The following is an 8,582-nucleotide window of genomic DNA, read 5'->3' on the forward strand; positions in this document are numbered from 1 at the left end:
TGCACAATGAAGTTGAGAAGCACTGCTTTAAATTACTAATAAATTCCTACTTCCTTTAAATCAGTGGTTCTAACCCTGGCCCTACAGTCACTTTAGCTTAAGTCTGAGTGGGTTCAAGATGGCAGAGAAGGATGTGCACTCATCTCCTCCTGCTAGAACACCAAAATTGTAACTAGGTGTTCAACAACCATTGACAGGAGGACACTGGAACCCACCCCCCAAAAAATACCCCCAAGACAAAGACAAAGCCGCAAAGAGATGGTAGGAGAGAAGCATAATAATCATAATAAATCCAAATCCATAATAAATCCATAAAATCATAATAAAACCAAATCCCATACCTGCCAGGTGGGCAGCCCACCAACTGGAGAACAATGATACCAAAGAATCTCTCCCACTGTTACAAAGGTTCTGAGCCCCATGTCAGGCTTCTCAGCCTGGGGATCCAACAAAGGGACTGGGAGTCCCCAGGAAATCTGACTTTAAAGGAAATGGGATCTGATTACAGGATTTCCACAGGACTGGGGAAAACAGTCTCCATTCTTGGAGGTGTACACAAACAAAGTATTGTCTGCACCAAGACCCAGGGGAAACGAGCAGTGACCCACAGGAGACTGAACCAGACCTACTTGTGACTGTTGAAGGGTCTCTTGTGGAGGCAAGGGTCAGCAGTGGCTCATAGTGGGGACGGGCACCCTGGGAGCATCAGTCCTGGACCACTAACCCCTACCATAGACCCCACAGATCCCAGGGCTTGGTCACCTCAGGCTAAACAACTAACATGGAAAGAGCACAACCCTACCCACCATAGATAATGAGATTAAAGCTTTACTGAGCGTGGCTCTACCCACCAGAGCAAGACCCAGTTTTTTCCATCACCAGTCCCCACTATCAAGAAGCTTACACAAGCCTCTTAGCCTCCTCCATCAGAGGGCAGACAAAAGAAGCAAGAACCACAATCCCACAGCAGCTAGAACAAAAACCACATTACAGAAAGTTAATTAGGATGAAAAAGCAGAAAGTTATGTCTCAAATGAAGGAACAAGATAAAACCCCAGAAAAACTATATGAAGTGGAGATAGGCAACCTTCCAGGAAAAGAATTCAGAATAATGATAGTGAAGATGATCCAGGATATTGGGAAAACAATGACGAAGATTTAAGAAATGTTTAACAAAGACGTACAAGAACTAAAGGACAGAGATGAGTAATACACTAGAAGGAATCAACAGCAGAATAACTGAGATAGAAGCATGGGTAAATGACCTGGAGGACAGAATGGTGGAAATTATGGCTGCAAAACAAAGAAATGAAGACAGCCTAAGAGACCTCTGGGGCAACATTAAACACAACAACATTTGAATTCAGTTCAGTTCAGTCGCTCAGTCGTGTCTGACTCTTTGCAACCCCATGAATCGCAGCACGCCAGGCCTCCCTGTCCATCACCAACTCCCGGAATTCACTCAGACTCACGTCCATCGAGTCAGTGATACCATCCAGCCATCTCATCCTCTGTCGTCCCCTTCTCCTCCTGCCCCCAATCCCTCCCAGCATCAGAGTCTTTTCCAATGAGTCAACTCTTTGCATGAGGTGGCCAAAGTACTGGAGTTTCAGCTTTAGCATCATTCCCTCCAAAGAAATCCCAGGGCTGATCTCCTTCAGAATGGACTGGTTGGATCTCCTTGCAGTCCAAGGGACTCTCAAGAGTCTTCTCCAACACCACAGTTCAAAAGCATCAATTCTTCGGCACTCAGCTTTCTTCACAGTCCAACTCTCACATCCATACATGACCACAGGAAAAACCATAGCCTTGACTAGATGGACCTTTGTTGGCCAAGTAATGTCTCTGCTTTTGAATATGCTATCTAGGTTGGTCATAACTTTCCTTCCAAGGAGTAAGCGTCTTTTAATTTCATGGCTGCAGTCACCATCTGCAGTGATTTTGGAGCCCCAAAAAATAAAGTCTGACACTGTTTCCACTGTTTCCCCATCTACTTCCCATGAAGTGATGGGACCGGATGCCATGATCTTCGTTTTCTGAATGTTGAGCTTTAAGCCAACTTTTTCACTCTCCACTTTCACTTTCTTTTTTTCCCCCTCCCCTCCACTTTCACTTTCATCAAGAAGCTTTTTAGTTCCTCTTCACTTACTGCCATAAGGGTGGTGTCATCTGCATATCTGAGGTTATTGATATTTCTCCCAGCAATCTTGATTCCAGCTTGTGTTTCTTCCAGTCCAGCATATCTCATGATGTACTCTGCATAGAAGTTAAATAAGCAGGGTGACAATATACAGCCTTGACGTACTCCTTTTCCTATTTGGAACCAGTCTATTGTTCCATGTCCAGTTCTAACATTTGTATTATAGGGGTCCAATAAGGAGAAGAGAGAAAGGACCTAAGAAAATATTTGAAGAGAATAGCTGAAAACTTCCCTAACATGGGAAAGGAAATAGTCAACCAAGTCCAGGAAACACACAGAGTCCGAGGCAGGATAAACCCAAAGAGGAACACACCAAGACACATACTAATCAAACTGACAAAAACTAAAGACAAAGATAAAATATTAATAACAACAGGGGAAAAACGACAAAATACAAGGCAATTCCCATAAGGTTTATCAGCTGATTTCTCAATAGAAACTCTACAAGCCAGAAGGGAATGGCATGATATATTTTAAGTGATGAAAGGGAAGAACCTACAACTGAGAATACTCTACCCATTAACACCCTCGTTCAGATTTGACCGAGAACTCAAAAGCTTTACAGACAAGCAAAAGTTAACAGAATTCAGTACCACCAAATCAGCTTTACAACAAATGCTAAAGGAACTTCTTTAAGCAGGAAACACAAGAGAAAGAAAAAACCTACGCAAAATAAACCCAAAATGATTAAGAAAACGGTAATAGGATCATACATATTGATAAGGTAATTATCTAAAGTGTAAATGGATTAAATGCAAGAACCAAGATAGACTGGCTGGGTGGATGAGAACATGTACATGTATGCACTTCCACTTACCACATCACTCTACTTAGACCCTCGAAATATATAATTATTTTATAGTTAGGTTAATCATGTTTCCATTATGGCTTGCAAAACTAATGATCTTTTATTTTTTGTCTAGCTATTGATTGTAAACACTGATAAACGTCTTCTACTATTGTCATTTTTGCTTAATACAAAAATTATATCATGATTGAAGTGAAGTCGCTCAGTCATATCCGACTCTTTGCGACCCCATGGACTGTAGCCTACAAGGCTCCTCTGTCTGTGGAATTTTCCAGGCAAGAGTACTGCAGTGGGTTGCCATTTCCCTCTCCAGGGGATCTTCCCAACCCAGGGATCAAACCTGGGTCACCCGCACTGCAGGCAGACACTTCACCGTCTGAGCCACCAGGGAAGCCCATATCATGATTTGTCAACAGAAAATAATAGAACTGTCACTAAGGTCAGTTCAGTTCAGTTGCTCAGTTGTGTCCGACTCTTCGTGACCCCATGGACCAGAGCACACCAGGCCTCCCTGTCCATCACCAACTCCCGGAGCTTACTCAAACTCATCTCCATTGAGTCGGTGATGCCATCCAACCATCTCATCCTCTGTCATCCCCTTTTCCTCCTGCCTTCAATCTTTCCCAGCATCAGGGTCTTTTCAAATGAGTGTCATTTGAAAAGTGAGGGTCTTTGCTTCAGGTGGCCCAAGTATTGGAGTTTCAGCTTCAACATCAGTCCTTCCAATGAACACTCAGGACTGATCTCCTTTAGGATGGACTGGCTGGATCTCCTTGCAGTCCAAGGGACTCTCAATGATCACTAAAACTACAATTTAATAGAAAAACTATAATTATGTCTTAAAATCCAGATACATATCAGAATTATCTTGGAATTTTTTAAAAAATACAAATGACCAGGTACTGTTGTTGTTCTCCAAAGCTCCAGATGTATTTTTAATGAACAGCCATGTTTAAAAACAACTGGACTATGTGATGATCTTTTATCTAGTTTGTTTCATATTCAGTGTTCCCATTTCATTTCGTTTGTCTTCTAATTTCTCCATCTCTTTTGATGTTCTTTCTCAAGACTTTACCAAGCACAGTAGAAAAGCTTTTGTATACATGTGTGTATATATAGTATGTATAATATATTCTAGAAAACTTATCAACTTTTGCCTATTTGTCAAATTTAAAAAATTTGACATTTTGATTCCACTTGTTTGACTTAGTATGAATAGAATGCTAGATCCCTAATTCATATTCACTCAGAATTCTGATATATACTTTCATGTATTTTGGCATCTAGTATTACTGCCAAAGTCTAGAAAGTATTATCTCAGTGATGAAAAAAATTTAAATGAGGCTTGAAACTTCTTAATCCAGTTGTGAGAATATAAAGAAATATTGTTGTTAAAAAAAAGGAAATTAATGTGACAGTATTAAGTACAGATTTTCTTCAAATCTCACAAAATTTTATGCTAGTGTCATTTGTTTTCATACATTATTCAAGACTCCAATTTGTATTTAATTGAGCAGTTTCAGCTGCATGCAACAAATTATGGTAAATTCTCTTCATTTTTATTCTATTACAAACATTTTCTAATTTTCCTTGTAATGGCTTCTCAGATATACTCATTTAAAAGTGGACATTTAATTTCCAAGTACATGAGCTTTTTTAAGGTATCCTTGATATTAATTTCTCATTTAAATGCTTTCTTCTCTGCAACCACCCTGTTTTTTGTCTTCTAAATTTACTGAAACTTTTGATGGCTAAGCCTAAGATCTCTCTTGTTAAATGTCACACTGCACTGAAAATATGGGGTTATTTTCAAGTATCTTTTTTTTGGGGGGGTGGGGCAGGACGGTAATTTTAGTCCTTTTTAAAAAATTCTATTGAAGGATAACTGCTTTATAGAATTTTGTTTTCTGTCAAACCTCAACATGAATCAGCCATAGGTATACATATATCCCCTGTCAACTATCTTTTGATATTGATCTCTAACATAATTTCACAGTAATACGAGAACAGACTCTGTATGATTTAAATACCTTTTGACCATGAGATTTCTGCACCTGGTCTAATGTCTCTGTATATGTTCCAGTGCCTCTTATAGTCTGTGAGAACTTGAATAGAATTTGTATCTTCTTCTTGTGTGAAAACTGTATAAATCTTAAACTATGTTAAATTGGTTCGTAATGCTTTTCAGGTCTACTATATTCTTCTACTTCCTTGTACACTCATTCTATTCATTTTTGAGAGTTTGATATTGAAATTTCAACTAAAAATCTTAATTTATCTACTTAAACTGTAATATACAATGCAACTATATGTAACTTAGTTCTGTATTTTCCAAGTCTCCTGTAAATGTGTTATCATATTTTCATAATTTAAAGGATAGAAAAGGAAGAAAAATAAATAAAAATTACATTTGAGCCTTATACATACGACAATTCCACTTAGTCTAGGGTGGGCTTATTTTTCAGTCTTCTTAGCTGACTGATGTGAAGCCAAGGTTGAGAATTACCACCTCCTCTTTGAAGATTAACATGTTCTACAGCCCCTTAATTATCTCCTAAATTTGTTGAGGATTTCCACTAAGCTATCCCCATCCACATACCTCACAGTCTAATCAATGTTTTAAGTCTTTGTCACTTGAAAAGGAATCCTTAACAAAAACATATGTGCTCTGTCATTCAGTTGTATCCAACTCTTTGGACTGTAGCCCACCAGGGGGCAGTGGGGGTGGGAAAAGGGCATATTCCCCATTCAGGAATCAAACCAGTGTCTCCTGCATTGCAGGCAGATTCTTAACCTGCTAGCAGGGAACCCTATCACAAACATACTTTCTACTACAGATTTCACCCACATGCCATCTCCAGGCTGGTTTGCACCCACTGCCTGCTTAATATTTTATGCTAGGCTTACAATAGTGCCACATTATGGCTGGGATCAGTGCTCAGAGTTTGTACACAAGACTGTAAGTTTAGTGCCTGAATATGAAACGTATCACACTTTGATCCAGAAACTAGAAGATGGGAGGTCATATTGGGTAGTACTGGAAACAGAAATGAGAAGAGGAAAATGAAGAACTTGAAGACTGTTTTGGGAAAAACAAGACTGGCCAAGAGCATGGTCTACAACCAGCTACATTTTAATACCTATCATGTTCTCTTTGAGGCATACTTCTCTCTTTCTTAAGAGAGAGGGACAGAAATGGGGGAAAAAAGAAAAAACCCAACTCCTGTCTACTCTTTGCAAATCCAGAACAATGGGACCAATTCAAATAGATCAATGAATGACCTGTACATAATAGCTAAATCCATAAAACTCTTGGAAGAAAATATAGAGGAAAACCTCCATGACCTTGGATCAGGAATGAATTCTTATATATGGCACCGAAATCAGGAGCAACAAAAGAAGAACAAAGGAAAAACTTGACTTTAAAAATTTAAAACTTTTGTACAAAGGGCATTATCAAGAAGTGAAAAGACAATCTGTAACCGAAAGGGTTTAATATCCAGAATATATTTTAAAAACTCCCACAACTCAACAACAAATATTTTCAAAAGGCAAAGGACTTGAAAAGACCTTTCTCTGAAGAAGATGTACAAACAGCCAATAAAGCACAAGAAAAGACGCTCATCATCATTAACTCATTAGGGAGATACAAACCAAACCACAATGAGATAACCATCCAACACTCAGCAGAATGGCTGAAGTCTGAAACAAAACCAAGAAAAACAGAAAATGTTAAGTGTTGCCAAGGAGGTACAGAAAATTGGAAAACACACCTTGCTGATGGGAATGTAAAATAGTACAGTGGCTGTGGAAAATAGGAAGTTCCTCAAAAAGTTAAAAACTATCATATGACCCAACAATTCTACTCTAGGTAGATATCCAAATGAATTAAAAACAGACTCAAACAAATACTTACTAGTGTTGTAACAGCATTATTCATAATATCTAAGTGATGTGTCCATCAACAGATGAATGAATAAATGTGGTATGTCCATAAAATAGAGTATTATTCAGCCATGAAAGGGAATGAAGCGCTGACACATGCTACAACATGAACGAACCTTGAAAACGTGGTAAGAAACCTGACATAAAAGACCACATAAAGGCACACCTCGTTTTACTGTAACTTTATTGTCCTTTGAAAATACTTTTTTTTTTTTTTTTTTAAACAAAATGAAAATTTGTGGCAACTCTGTCCAGCAAGCCTTCCAGTGCCATTTTTCCAACAGCATTTGTTCATGTCTCTGTGTCACATTTTGGTAATTCTTGAAATGTTTCAATTTTTTCTCAGTTATTACTGTATTTGTTATGGTGATCTGTGATCAGTGGTGTAACTGCAGATGTGGTGGAAATGGCGAGAGAACTAGAAGTGAAGCCTGAAGATGTGACCAAATGTCTGCTATCTCCCAATAAAACTTTAATGAATAAGTAGTTGCTTTCGATGGTGGAACAAAGAAAATGATTTTTTGAAATGAGATCTATGTAGTAGTCCTGGTGAAGAAACTGAGAGGACTGTTGAAATGACAACAAAGTGTTCAGTATAGCATATATTAGTTGGTAAAGCTGTGGCAGGATTTGAGAGGACTGATGCCAATTTTGAAAGAAGTTCAACTGTGAAAGGAAGTTCATCACTTGTGAAAGGGAAGAGTCAATGCGACAAACCTCATTGCTGTCTTGTTTTAAGAAACTTCCACAGCCACCCTACAACCTTCAGCAGCCACCACCCTAACCAATCAGCAGCCCCAACATCGAGACAAGACCCTCCACCAGAAAAACGATTATGACTCACTGAAGGTACAGATAGTTAGCATTTTTAGCAATATTTTAATTAAGGTATATACATCGTTTTTCAGACATTAACACTAGTGTGCATTTAATAGACTACAGTATAGTGTGAGCATGACTTTTATATGCACTGGAAAAACAAACACTGTGTGTGACTCACTTTATTGTGTTATTGGCTTTATGAAGGTGGTCTGGAACTGAACCCATACTATCTCTGAGGTATTGCCTGTATTATATAATTACATTTCTATGAAACATCCAAAATAGGTAAATGCATAGAAGACAGAAAACAGACAGGTGGTTGCCAGGGGCTGGGCTAAGGGGGGAATAATGAATGATTTCTTAATGGCTTTGGGGTTTCCTCTTGGGGTGATGAAGTTTTGGATGATTGTGATGGTTGCACAACACTGTGAATGTACTTAAATACCACTGAACTATAGATTTTTAAATGGTTACAATAGTAAAATTTGTTTTATATATATATATATATATTTTTTTTTTTTTTTTTAAAGCAAAAATGAAAACCGTAGGCATTCCCCACAAGAGCTTTCCCACTAACCGTACTACCATTTGCTAAGACAGCCAATTACAATGCATGCTTCCTTTGGGAAGACTGTTTCCCAAAGAACAGGGGCTCAGTCAAGTGTATCCTGTTCCTTCTACAATATTCAGTAAGCAGTCAAGTCACCACTTCTCCTTTGGAAAAGAGTGAATACTGAGGAACAACATTTTCCCCCTTCTGGCATGATGGTGTGCTGCAGATTAAGATGATCACAAATTCTGTGATAT

This window comes from Bubalus kerabau, chromosome 4 (genome assembly GCF_029407905.1).
Source record: "Bubalus kerabau isolate K-KA32 ecotype Philippines breed swamp buffalo chromosome 4, PCC_UOA_SB_1v2, whole genome shotgun sequence".
Taxonomy (NCBI): Eukaryota; Metazoa; Chordata; class Mammalia; order Artiodactyla; family Bovidae; genus Bubalus; species Bubalus kerabau.